Source organism: Protopterus annectens, chromosome 2.part0 (genome assembly GCF_019279795.1).
Source record: "Protopterus annectens isolate FY-2018-M chromosome 2.part0, PAN1.0, whole genome shotgun sequence".
Taxonomy (NCBI): Eukaryota; Metazoa; Chordata; order Ceratodontiformes; family Protopteridae; genus Protopterus; species Protopterus annectens.
The window spans coordinates 986,854,892-986,867,090 of NC_056728.1; the positions used below are offsets into that span (position 1 = coordinate 986,854,892).

Consider the following 12,199-nt stretch of genomic DNA (forward strand, 5'->3'; position numbering starts at 1 on the left):
ACCATACCCAACAACATGGTTATAAAACAAGACAAAAAACATATACAGATATACACAGCTGGGTTATATTTAAAACACAAATAAGGAAACTAATTTTAAAAAGCTAATCTATACAGGCATGTTTTAATTTAAGAACAGGTTTCAAACTATTCTGAAAATTCAGTCCTGGACTAGTAGAGGCACGGAAAAAATCTATCCATTTACATTCAGCAAGTTCAGTCTGAAGTTTAATATCACCACTCCTTCCTTATTCCTATATTTATTACCTCAACTACACAAAACTTAAAAGGATGCATATCACCCTTCAATTGAATAAGCTTAAAAAGGGCATTGTTTTCAACCCCTCTACGAATCTCTGATAAATGTGAACAAATTCATTGCTTTAGCTTCAAGTTAGTTTTACCTATGTAAAAACTAGGACAAGCAATGCAATTAGCAAGATAAACTACATTTTCTGTCTGACAAGTAGCATAGTTTTAAATTTAAAACTAGACCTGGAAATTGGATGTTCAAACAACAAATTGGTATTAATAGCATTACAATAAATACAGTGATGGCAAGATTACACACACTTTCTGGTGACAAAACTGTTTTCCAACCAAGAACGAGCACATAATATATTCATACTGCTGCTAGCTGGTTAGTGTGTCGGGGTACAGGCTTTAAATCCTGTATCACTGGCATCAGTTTATGTGTGATGGCCTGAGCCTATCATTTTACTTAATGCTACCAGTTTAGATGTGACAGACATGGCTTACTATCTTATTTTATTTTAACTTTGACATAGCTCTGTAAGTATTTCCATTTGAGCCTATTAATTGCTTCCACATTCTTCTGCTTTATACAGATCTTCATAAATTTCCAAAATAACTTTTAATACCTGTGTAGGATCTGTGGTTATTTTTCACGTCATCACAGGCTGCCTCATTTTGACTGCAACTCTTTCGACTTTCTGTTTTCTAAATCATTGAGATCAAAGTTTTTGCATTCTACAGTTATCAGAAATGGTTGTTTAACAAGCAACCTTTCAAAACTCATGCATAATGTCCAAGTGTGCCATTATTTATTTATTTATTTTGCTCATCATTCTGCAGTTCCTCCTTTTCGTGTTCTCTGAGATTTCCCATTCCTATGCAGTACTTCAACCTTTGTCAACTCCTCTAAATTCATTTTTACTTATTTCCCAGATCTCTCTCTCTTATTTCTACAATTCTTTTGAAGTCCATTTTCATTTAATGTCACCCACAGCTATCCTTTCTGAAGTAATTTCTCTCTTCTGTAGCAACTCTAGAATTGTACCAACCTCCCATGCTTTAAATTCCTCTCTCTTTAATAAATAAATAGGAAAGCACTAAGTCTCATGAAAGTGGTGTGAAAAAGTCAGTAAAAGTTAATTTGGTTAAAATTCAGTCATTACACTGCTTGGATGTCTGCAAAGAAGAAATCTGGAAAAAGTTAGAAAAAAAATCAACTAGAATAGGAAAATAAAACAACTCCAGGTGGGAAGAGACTTGCAGGTGTTCAGCGAGAATAAGTTCATGTTTCAGCTTAGCTACAGGAGATTATTTCCAGTAACTTGGAGGAAAAAATAAATCAGAAGTGTTTAAAATGAGTGAGACATTGTAGGACTGCATCAAGTCAAATGACAAAAGACAGGAAAGAATAAAAAAAGCTTGAAGCAGCCGTTCTGCAGAAAGAAGGTGAAGTAAAGGCATACTCAAGAAGACCCGTTTCACAAAATTAGTCAATCCAAGACAGAGCACACAGGAAACCTGAGATTTTCTGGTATACCTTTTTAAAGGTACAAACAAGCAATCAGACTAGTGTTCCAAAATGGGATGTATGCTCCTGATCTGGCCATAAGAAAGCAGCCAAGAGGTGTACCTGACTTTGTCAAAGTCAGCTTATCAAATTCCATTTTGTGAACACTCAAAATATCGAACTTCACTTCATCGAAGCAGCAGAACAACAGATATCTTACCAGGGTAAGAAACCTGTTGTTTGAGATGGTGACCTTTGCCCTTTTCCCAACTGTAGTGCAATCTCTGAATTGGTATATTTAGTTAGGAGGCACAGCACCCCACATTGTGGGGTGCAGGGGGTGTAGCCTCCCACATGGGTGGGTTAGGGATTGTACGATTTGGTTTTGTTTCTTTTTGGGTACCTGGTTGCTTACTCTGGGTGGATCTTCGTTGTTCCGCTCTTTTGATGATGTGGGATTTCAATTTTTTCAGTGTCGACAAACTGGGATTCGATGATATGGCATTTCGACAAACTCGAGTAGATCCCAGCCAAGACACATGTTAGTAAAGATGTACTCATGCTACTAGACAGAGCTGCTCCTGAAAGAACTGTGGTAGAAGGGAAAATTGGGGACACCAGAATATTTGTGGAAATAATGTACTATGTATGAGACAGAAGAGAAAAAAAGTTTATCCCTGCAATCAACAGATATCAAGAGGCAAGTGTGAGATTCAAGTTGCTAAATCCATCTCTCTCTGGAATTTTTTTTCCTGGTGGATTAAACACATTATTGATACAGAACAGTCAAATGAATAAATAAATGTTTAGCTAGCAAGGACTTCTGCCTCTCATTCTTCTGACTGTAAGAAAGCCCAATGGAGAGAAAATTTGCCAATGAAGCTTTTTCCATTTTTCAAAAAAAAAAAAAAAAAAGCTCAGGAGCCTACTAGAAAAATCAGGAGTACCTAGGTCTTGAACCAGAGATGATTGTTGGGAGGTTTTGATGATGAGAAAGACCAGAAATAATGTGAAATTAGTGAATAAGAATAATTATTTCCATTAGATACAGTTTAGACACGAGATCTATGCTTCTGGAAGAAAAAGTGACAGCAAGATTGGAAGTTTGTTGACTGTGGTAAATTGGTGGGAGGATTGTACAGCATAATTCCCACTGTCAGTAATGTTTTGAAGGACATTGAAGAAACCAAAGATATAATAGTAAGTAAAAATAAAAGTTTTTGTTGTCAGTCTTATTTGTGTACTAAATCTCCTGAAGTAAATTGCATATTATAGTGTAAAATAATTGTCTGTAGTGTGCAACAGAATTTTAAGTGTGAGGTAGGGGGGTCTTATCAGTAACTGATGTTTGCGCTAGTGATATTAAAAAAAGTACGTTTTTGCCTGTAATATATCTGGGTTTTACAGTAGAAGACTGTTACAGGCTGGATATAAGCAATATAATGTTGTCATCTTGGGTTTACAATGGATGCTGAAGTGCATTTATAATGTTATATGAGTATTAAAATATAATAATTTCTCCTAATTTTATTCAGGAGGAAGTATAGACTAACATTCTTAGTTTGTGATGCAGACAAGGGAAACGTTTATAAGCAAGCAGCAAAATGTAAAGTATGAAAAATGGTAGTTTTCTAGCACTTGAAGAGAACTGTTTATTTTCCATTAGCACCATTTTTTAGCCAAATATAAAAAAACAAAAGAGATGCAAGCAAGTAATCATAAGAGGTTATTTATTTATTTATTGACATTTGTTAACCGAGTTTGTCCAACTGGGCTTGTGGCCCATATTCAATGGAGACCCGAGGAGAAAAGCTCCAGTAGTACATTTTTAAAGAAGTACAATTTTAAACAATATTGATATAATAGCAGTTATAGCAAAAAGATTCACATATGTTGGGTTACATGCATAAAGTTAAAGTTGTATTAAAAAGAAGCTAAGTAACAATTTTACATTGATATAGTTCAATAGGTCAACAATGAACATTTTTTGTTTGTATAAAATTGTGCAAATGCATAGTAGACACATTGGAGAGAGAGGTGTAATGAGGTACTAAGTATGGTCCTTTTGAGGGTACATAAAGGGAAGGAAGACTAGGTAGGGTCATGGCAAGGGCAGGTTCTGAAATTGAGAAAATAAGCTTTTAGTTCATTTTTAAAGTGTGAGGTGTGGGAGATTGAACGTAAGTCAAGGGGAAGTTTGTTCCAAGCATGGGCAAGGGAGTGTTTGTAGAGTAGTTTGCCTACTGACCTTTTTGGGTGGTAGATATCAAGTAATTGTTGGTTAGAAGTACGGAGGGTCCGTGATGGGTGTAGGTTTGACCAGTGTGCTCTGAATGATCTCTACTACAGTCTTCTCTTGCATTTATAACTCTACTAGATTTTTTTCCATCAGCAAATTATTTCACTTGTGGATAATGAGTTTACATACACAAGTAAATAATAGGGAAATTAGCTAACAGTGTGTTCTGAGTCATTTGTGTAAGAAACATTATAATTCATATTTAAAGGGAAACTGACAGTCAATTAACTGAAAATAAATGAAGGCTGAAACTGGGAAAGTGAATACTTTTGCAGGTGGTTCCATAGCACGTGAATGCATTAAGTGTAATAGTGCACAGTTTAGTTTATTTATTCAAAGGTAGCCACTGCAGTTTTTCTTAAGGTTAAAAGTTGGTTAACTGAGGGAATGCAAGTTGTTTTCACATCTGTGAGTGAACTAGAGAGATATGGATAAGGACAGAATGTACTTGATGTCCTTCAAGGATGCATCTGCAGTCCTAACATATGGGTTGTCCTGCCTCAGGCAGCCCTTCGGTCGGCCGGATTCCAAAGTCTGGGTCTGGCCTCGGCTGATGTCGCACTTCACCCGACGTCATAGCTGCTGTTTATTGGGTATAAAGGCATCAGCCGACGCCATTTTCCTCAGTCTTTCTTGCCGCGTGGTGCCCGAAGCAGAAGCTGTTCACAAGTGCTGGTCGGTCAGATCCAGAGATTTCTACTACCGAAGACTTCTAAAAAGCTAAGTACCCCGTTGGGGACTCATTCTTGCCTCAGCCGATGTCAGAAAAAGTAAATAATTGTTTAACTTGTGGCAAACAAATACCTCATAAGGATTTCCACTCTTACTGCCTTCCTTGCTTAGGCCCAGACCACAACGTATCAGCTTGTCTAGCCTGTGCTTCCTTCAACCGACGGACACTTAGACATCGGTCGGAGTTTGCAGAGGAGTTTTTTGGTCCCGCTTTTGCTTACAAAATGCCGTCGGAGACTCCGGCTACACAAATAGCTAAAAAACGCAAGGAAAAGGACCGACACTCGTGGTCCGCGGTTAGGCCAACCGCGAGTGTCTCGGTTTTGGCTGAAACCGAGCCCTCGGTTCTTCCTTCGGCCGAAAGCATGCCTCCTATAGCCGTGGCCTCACACAGCATGGTCGAATCTGCTACTGAAATTACCGCTACAGAAGCAGGCACCCAGGATTTGTCAGATACTATTCCTTTAGACATATCTACCCCTGCACGTGGGGCTGCTAGACCCCCTGCTTCTATGTCTTTCAAGGCTTTTGCCAGGGCTAAAGCAGCTAAATCTTCTAAGGCCTTACCTGCTAAAACTCCACCACATAGGCCTACCTCTAGTTCTCAAATACTCAGCCTGGCTGAGGATCTCATTTCTTTGATCAGGGGATCCCAACCTCACCCAGACAGGGCCTCTCAGCCCCCTTCAGATAAGAGGCCTAGGACTGAACCCCCAGAACCTGTCTCTACAGACTATTCCTCGGAGGATTCGGACATTACAGACCCTCAGGAAGGCCCATATTCTCCTTATGAGGATTCTGATGCAGAAGACTCCATTCCTTCTGCTTCTCCTCCTGAAGAATTTTCTTTTGGGGAAACCTTACATGCTATGAGGGAGCATTTCCAATGGCAGGGCCAGGATTTTTCAGATTCAAGGAAAAGGCTAAGGACTTTTTTACACTTGCCACAGCATAGGCCTTTAGCCATTCCTCCAGTACTAACAGTAGTTGATGATGCATTTAATGATGCCTGTACTGCTCCTGATTCTCTTCCTCCGGCCCCTGCCAAGCCTGACAGATATTACAGGGTTCCAGACACACACTACCATTTGTATAAGGCCCCTGTTGCAGACCCCGAAACCATTTCACAGGGCCCGAAAGGTGTGGCAGCTGCTTCTGCCAAAAACCCTCTCCCCTCTGATAGGGAATCTAGAGCATTAGAGAGATGGGGTAAAAAGGTTTATACTTCTGCTGCTCTTTCGGCTAGGGCCTTAAACTGTCAATTTCATATGATTCAGTATTAGGAATTTTTGTTAGACCAGCTAAATAAAAAAATGTCCTCTCCTGAACCTTTAGACCGCAAGTCTCTTCAGGATTTGGTACATAACTCTCAGCAGGTCAGTAACCATTTCTTAAAATGTGGCTATGATGCACTGGAGGCTTCCTTTAGATCAGCTATGACTGGAACAGTGATTCGAAGACATGCATGGTTAAAAGAACAATCTTTACCAGACCATGTTAAATCAAAACTTCTAGATGCTCCCATGGAGAAACAAAGTTTGATTGGCTCCCCTGCACAGGAGGTTCTAAAGAAGGTGGAAGAAAAAGCAAAATCTGTCCAAACAGTCAAGGATTTCTTACAGGTCCAACCTCCGAGGTTTAGCAGAAATTGGCCTTCGAAGAATTGGTCCTTTCCAGACGGCTCCAGAGCACAGAGAGGCAGAAATAGACGCCCAAGAGCCAGAAATCAATCTAGGGGTGCCTACAGGGGACGTCAGTGGCAACCTACCAATCAGAGAAGTATTGCCACAGATTCAACTACAACCACTTCCACAGGGCAGACACAATGACTTGGCTCTGATACCGCCTACCAGGGAACAACTGGAAGCTCCCTTGGGCGGAAAGCTAGCCTTATTTTCAAACAACTGGCATTACATTACAGCAGACAAATGGACTTTACAAACAATAGACAAGGGCTACAGGTTTCACTTCCACACTCTACCAAAAAAGAGGGGAATGCCAAACCTACCACCAAGCCAAAAAACAGATGCTCTAAGACAAATCAACAACTTACTAAGGATGAGAGCTATAGAAAAGGTACCACCTATGGAACAAGGCCAAGGTTTTTACTCCAGGCTTTTCCTAGTACCAAGAAAAGAAAATCAATGGAGACCTATTCTCGACTTGTCCGCACTGAACACATACCTCATTGTTCCAAAATTCAAAATGCTGACTCTCCAGCAGCTTCTTCCCATGCTGGGCAAGGAGTCTTGGCTGGTGACTCTAGATCTCAAGGAGGCATACCTGCACGTCCCTATACGACCAGATTGCAGAAGATACCTCAGATTTCTTGCAGGATCAGAGCATTATCAATTCTCAGCATTGCCCTTTGGCTTATCTACTGCGCCCAGAGTATTCACGAAATGCCTGGCATCAGTAATTGCTCATTGCAGGCTTCAGGGAATTCAAATTTACCCATACCTGGACGACTGCCTAATACAAGCGGACAACAAGGCAAAATTAACAAAAGATTTGGAAAATGTCATACAACTGTTGCAAGCCTTGGGATACACAGTCAGCATGCAGAAGTCAAGACTAATACCATCCCAAAGGATAACATTCTTGGGAGCAGAACTGGACACATCAACTCAGATGGCCTTTCTCACAGAAGAAAAACAAAAGCAACTACCAGGCTATTTCATGTCATTAACAAAACAAACTCGGCTTACTGCAAGGAAAGTCCTGCAAGCCCTGGGTTACATGGCATCCTGCATAATATTGATTCCGCTTGCCAGGCTACATATGAGAAAGTTACAATGGTACCTAAGGAATGTATGGTCTCAACACCAGCACAGTCTAGAAGACCGATTCCAAAAATTCCATGCCTGAAGCAAGAATTCCTGTGGTGGGCTCAGGCCTGTCAGTTGAACAGAGGCTTGCCTTTCCACAAACCACAGCCAAGCCAGACCATCACCACGGACGCCTCAGACCTAGGATGGGGGGCTCACATGGTGGACAAGTGTATACAAGGCCTATGGACCCAAGACCAGCTGAATCTACACATAAATCTAAAGGAGATGCTGGCAGTGAAATATGCGATCCAGGCATTCAGACCACTCCTTCAACAGGGTCATCTGCTGATAAGGACGGACAATACCACAGTCATGTGGTACATCAACAAACAGGGAGGTACACATTCATATCTTCTATGCCGGATGGCAATGGACCTGTGGAATGTGGCCCTGAACCTCAACATTCAACTTCAGGCCAGATTTGTACCAGGAAAAGAAAATTCTCTAGCAGACACCTTAAGCAGAACTACCACGGATGCTCACGAATGGATGCTGCATCCAGATATCTTCAAAGCCATAACAGAGAAATGGGGACTACCACAGATAGACCTGTTTGCCTCCCCACACAATCACCAGTTGAAGAAATTCTGCACAAGAGCATGCCACCCACTTGCTTGGAGGGTGGACTCCCTTTCCTTCAGCTGGAAAAACCTGACAGTATATGCATTTCCACCTCTTCCCTTGATGTACAAAGTTCTACTGAAGATCAAAGAGGATCAACCAACGGTAATTCTGATAGCTCCAGACTGGCCGAGACAACATTGGTACCCGCTACTGAGAAGCATGTCTCGGACACACGCATGGCATCTACCTCTATGTCCCTTACTACTAACACAGGACAACTACAAGATCCTACATTCAAACTTGAAAACACTGCAGCTAGCTGCTTGGAATATTGCATAAAACAAAATAACCCAGATTTATCTCAGAGGGTTAAGCATATTATCCTGGAGGCACGCAGACCCTCCACAAGGAAGACTTATTCAGCCAAGTGGAAAAGATACCTCATCTGGAGTGCAGCAAAGGGTGAAAATGTCTCTTTGGCAAACATAGCACACATCCTGGAATATTTAGCAGAGCTGTTCCATAATGGCCTGTCTTACTCCTCCATTAAGATTCATGCATCAGCAATTTCAGCAGCATACAACTTGGATCCTCCTGTCTTCTCTCATCCTCTACTCAGGCAGTTCTTGAGAGGAATCAAAAATGTAAAGCCTCCAAGGAAACCACCTTTACCTACATGGGACCTCAACTTTGTGCTGGAAAAGTTAACTCTTCCCCCTTTTGAACCAGCAGCAACAGCAGAATTACAATTCTTGTCTTGGAAAACTGCTTTCCTACTAGCAATCACTTCAGCAAGAAGGGTATCTGAGTTACAGGCATTAATGGCAGTACAACCCTTCCTTATCTTCCATCAGGACAGAGTCTCTCTGAGACCAACCCTACCTTTATGCCAAAAGTGGTCTCCAGAGTATCATTGAACCAAGCGATTCATTTACCTACATTCTTCCCCAACCCACAGTACAGGGGAGAAAGACTGCTACATACCTTGGATGTGCACAGACAATTACGCTACTATCTGGACAGAACTAAGACCAGCAGAAAAACTGACCAGCTTTTGGTAGCATATGCAACAGGAATGCAAGGAAAAGCAATTTCAAAACAGACAATCTCAAAATGGATAGGAAATTGCATTCGTTTTTGTTACTCTTTTCATGGAAAGACAACTCCTGATAATATCAGACCTCACTCCACAAGAGCTACAGCCACCACTACAGCTTTCCTACGAGGAGTGGCTACCAAAGACATTTTAGAAGCTGCTACCTGGAGCTCCGTGCATACATTTGCCAAGCATTACAATCTTCCTTTATACTCCAGATCCCGAGCAGGTTTTGCAACTGCTGTTTTGCAGGGGATCTTAACTACACCATCTTTATCTTAGTGCCTCCTCCCCCAGTTTGGCTATGGTATTCTACCCATATGTTAGGACTGCAGATGCATCCTTGAAGGACATAGTACAGTTTTGTACCTACCATAAATGTAGATGTCCGATAGGTATGCATCTGCAGTCAGGATTACCCACCCTCCTTCCCCTCTGTGGTACTCCTAGGGTACTTACCCATCTTTTAGCTAGCTGGGGGAATTTGTTATGGTGTATTTGTTTGTATATATGTATATATATATATATTTTTTTTTTTATTGTTTGCTCTCTACTGTTTGGAATTATTTGCATTTATCCAAATTTAGCCTTACTAGAGGGCACCTGGCATCTGGGGCAAGAAACACTGAGGAAAATGGCGTCGGCTGATGCCTTTATACCCAATAAACAGCAGCTATGACGTCGGGTGAAGTGCGACATCAGCCGAGGCCAGACCCAAACTTTGGAATCCGGCCGACCGAAGGGCTGCCTGAGGCAGGACAACCCATATGTTAGGACTGCAGATGCATACCTATCGGACATCTACATTTATGGTAGGTACAAAACTGTACTTTCTAGATGGAACACAGGCTTTGGCATGTGCTTTCAGCATGATTAAACCTAACTTTAGAATAGATAAAGCTTGTGGGTGTGTCTAGTCTGTATGGGGAAACTGCCCCTATAAGGAGGGGTAACATCCCTTTTTTTGGAAGATATGTAGTTTTGTGTAGATGATACGAGTTAAAAGGGGTTGTGGGAGTTAAAAGTCAACATCATTTTTGTTTGTTTCTGTTGAAATGAAAAGTCTGGGAAATGTAACATGGGTTCAGAAATGAGAATTCATCTAGAGTTACAAAAACATGCACCTGGTGCATTTCTCCCCGGGTCTCCACTGAAAATTGTCTTCATTCCAAGTCAGACTTTCACAGTAAACAAATGTTAAATAAGTAGCAACGTATACAAGATCCGCTTCTAGGCATTACTGCGCATGTAAGTTGCAAGTTGGAGACATATTTTCAAAAGTACTGTCAGGTGCAACAAGTAAAAGTATTTTTTTTTTTTTTTTTTTATCAGAAAGACCGTTTTATCAATAGTAACATGAAATGTGAATGCCATTTCAAGTATATACAAAAAGCAAAGAATACTAAATTGCATTAAGAAGTGTAGAATGCAAATAGCTGTGTTGCAATAGACACATTTGGATTGAATGAGTATGCAGATTTGGCAAATGAAGGATTTCAGCTCGGACATTCAGCAGAGCATCAGGGACAGCGGAAAAGGGGAGTGATAATACTGATGGCGAGAGGAGCACTCATAGAAGGGGAAAGAAAAACAGGAATGATAGAGCTGTGAAAACAAGGGGTTACTGACGGAAGGAGGACAACTCTGACATGCTTTTATATTCCACCTAAAACTACTACTATTTATTTTATTTATTTATTTTACATTTGTTGAGCGGGATAGTCCAACCTTAAGAGAATTTTGGGAGAAATAATAAACTTTCAAAGGGAATATTATTTGTAGGTGGGGACAGGGACCATTTGCAGTAGTGTGGATGTATCAGGGGACCCTAGAAGAAAAAAAATTAACAAGACATGTAGATTTCTGAAGAAATATATGATATTTGGAATCGAAGCTGTGAATTCAGTAGCAGGAACTTGGACAGAATTTGAATGTTATTCCCCATGGTACAATCACTGGGCTAGACTGTTCTCTCACAGGAGCATGGGTATTTAATTGTAACCTTTGAACCACATCCAGTAACTGTTTCAGATCATGCAACAATTAAAAGCTAAGGTAAAGATGCAAGGTAATGAAGTAAAAATGAAACAATGGAAGAACTTTATCTGCTAAAAAAGATGGAATTTGAAAGAGTAGGGTGTAGAACTGATTCAAGAATTATTATAGAAGATAAACATTTCTTCAAACGGGATAGCTAGGGAGTGAGATAAAATGAAAATGGACTTTAAAATATGGTAGAAATAAGAAAGAAAGGGGTGAGAGTAAGAAGTAATGGGACTTACTTAGAGGGTTTGACAAAAGTGAATATATTACAGAAGAAGGGGAGGAGTAATTGCTGTGTGCTAAAGGGAAATAAGGGCTGTTAAGCAACCAACTATTTTATTAACTCCATTGCACAAAAAACCCTTATCACAATGACTTAGACAAAAAAAAAGTAGAAAAGGCTATTGCCAAACATAGGGGCCACTGACAGGAAACATACCCAGAGATCATATAGAAACATGAGATATTTTGGAAATTGTATGAAAAAATTACAAAGCAAAAGCATGGGGAAACCAGCAAAGGCACAAATTAAAATATTTATGGAGGACTTAACTATACCTAGGTCAGAGATAACTGAGTCTCAAGGATTAGAGTTCAGGTGCCTAGTTAGTTAGACATTTCCCTGTGGTGCATTTGGTTGGGGACTCATGGCTGAAGTGACAGTCAGCTGCAGAGAAGTATGGCTATTGTGAATTCCCTATGGGCAAAGATGTGCACAAACTGCCATGCCCGCAGCTTTAATAAAGTGCAAGGGAGCAGATGAATTAATGAGTATTGTGCTCCGTGTACAGTACATGCTTATGTATCTACAACATGTAGAAGTTTGCTGTAGCATGTAGGAAGTTGTGCATGCTACTGTAATCACATTTATGC

General features: G+C 40.5%; 1 protein-coding gene across 8 annotated transcripts in view; it reads left to right on the forward strand.

Annotated features, from left to right (window-relative positions):
- Positions 1 to 12,199, forward strand: part of MPDZ (multiple PDZ domain crumbs cell polarity complex component) — a 3,829,210-nt gene that overhangs the window by 1,910,587 nt on the left and 1,906,424 nt on the right. The window lies entirely within an intron of this gene.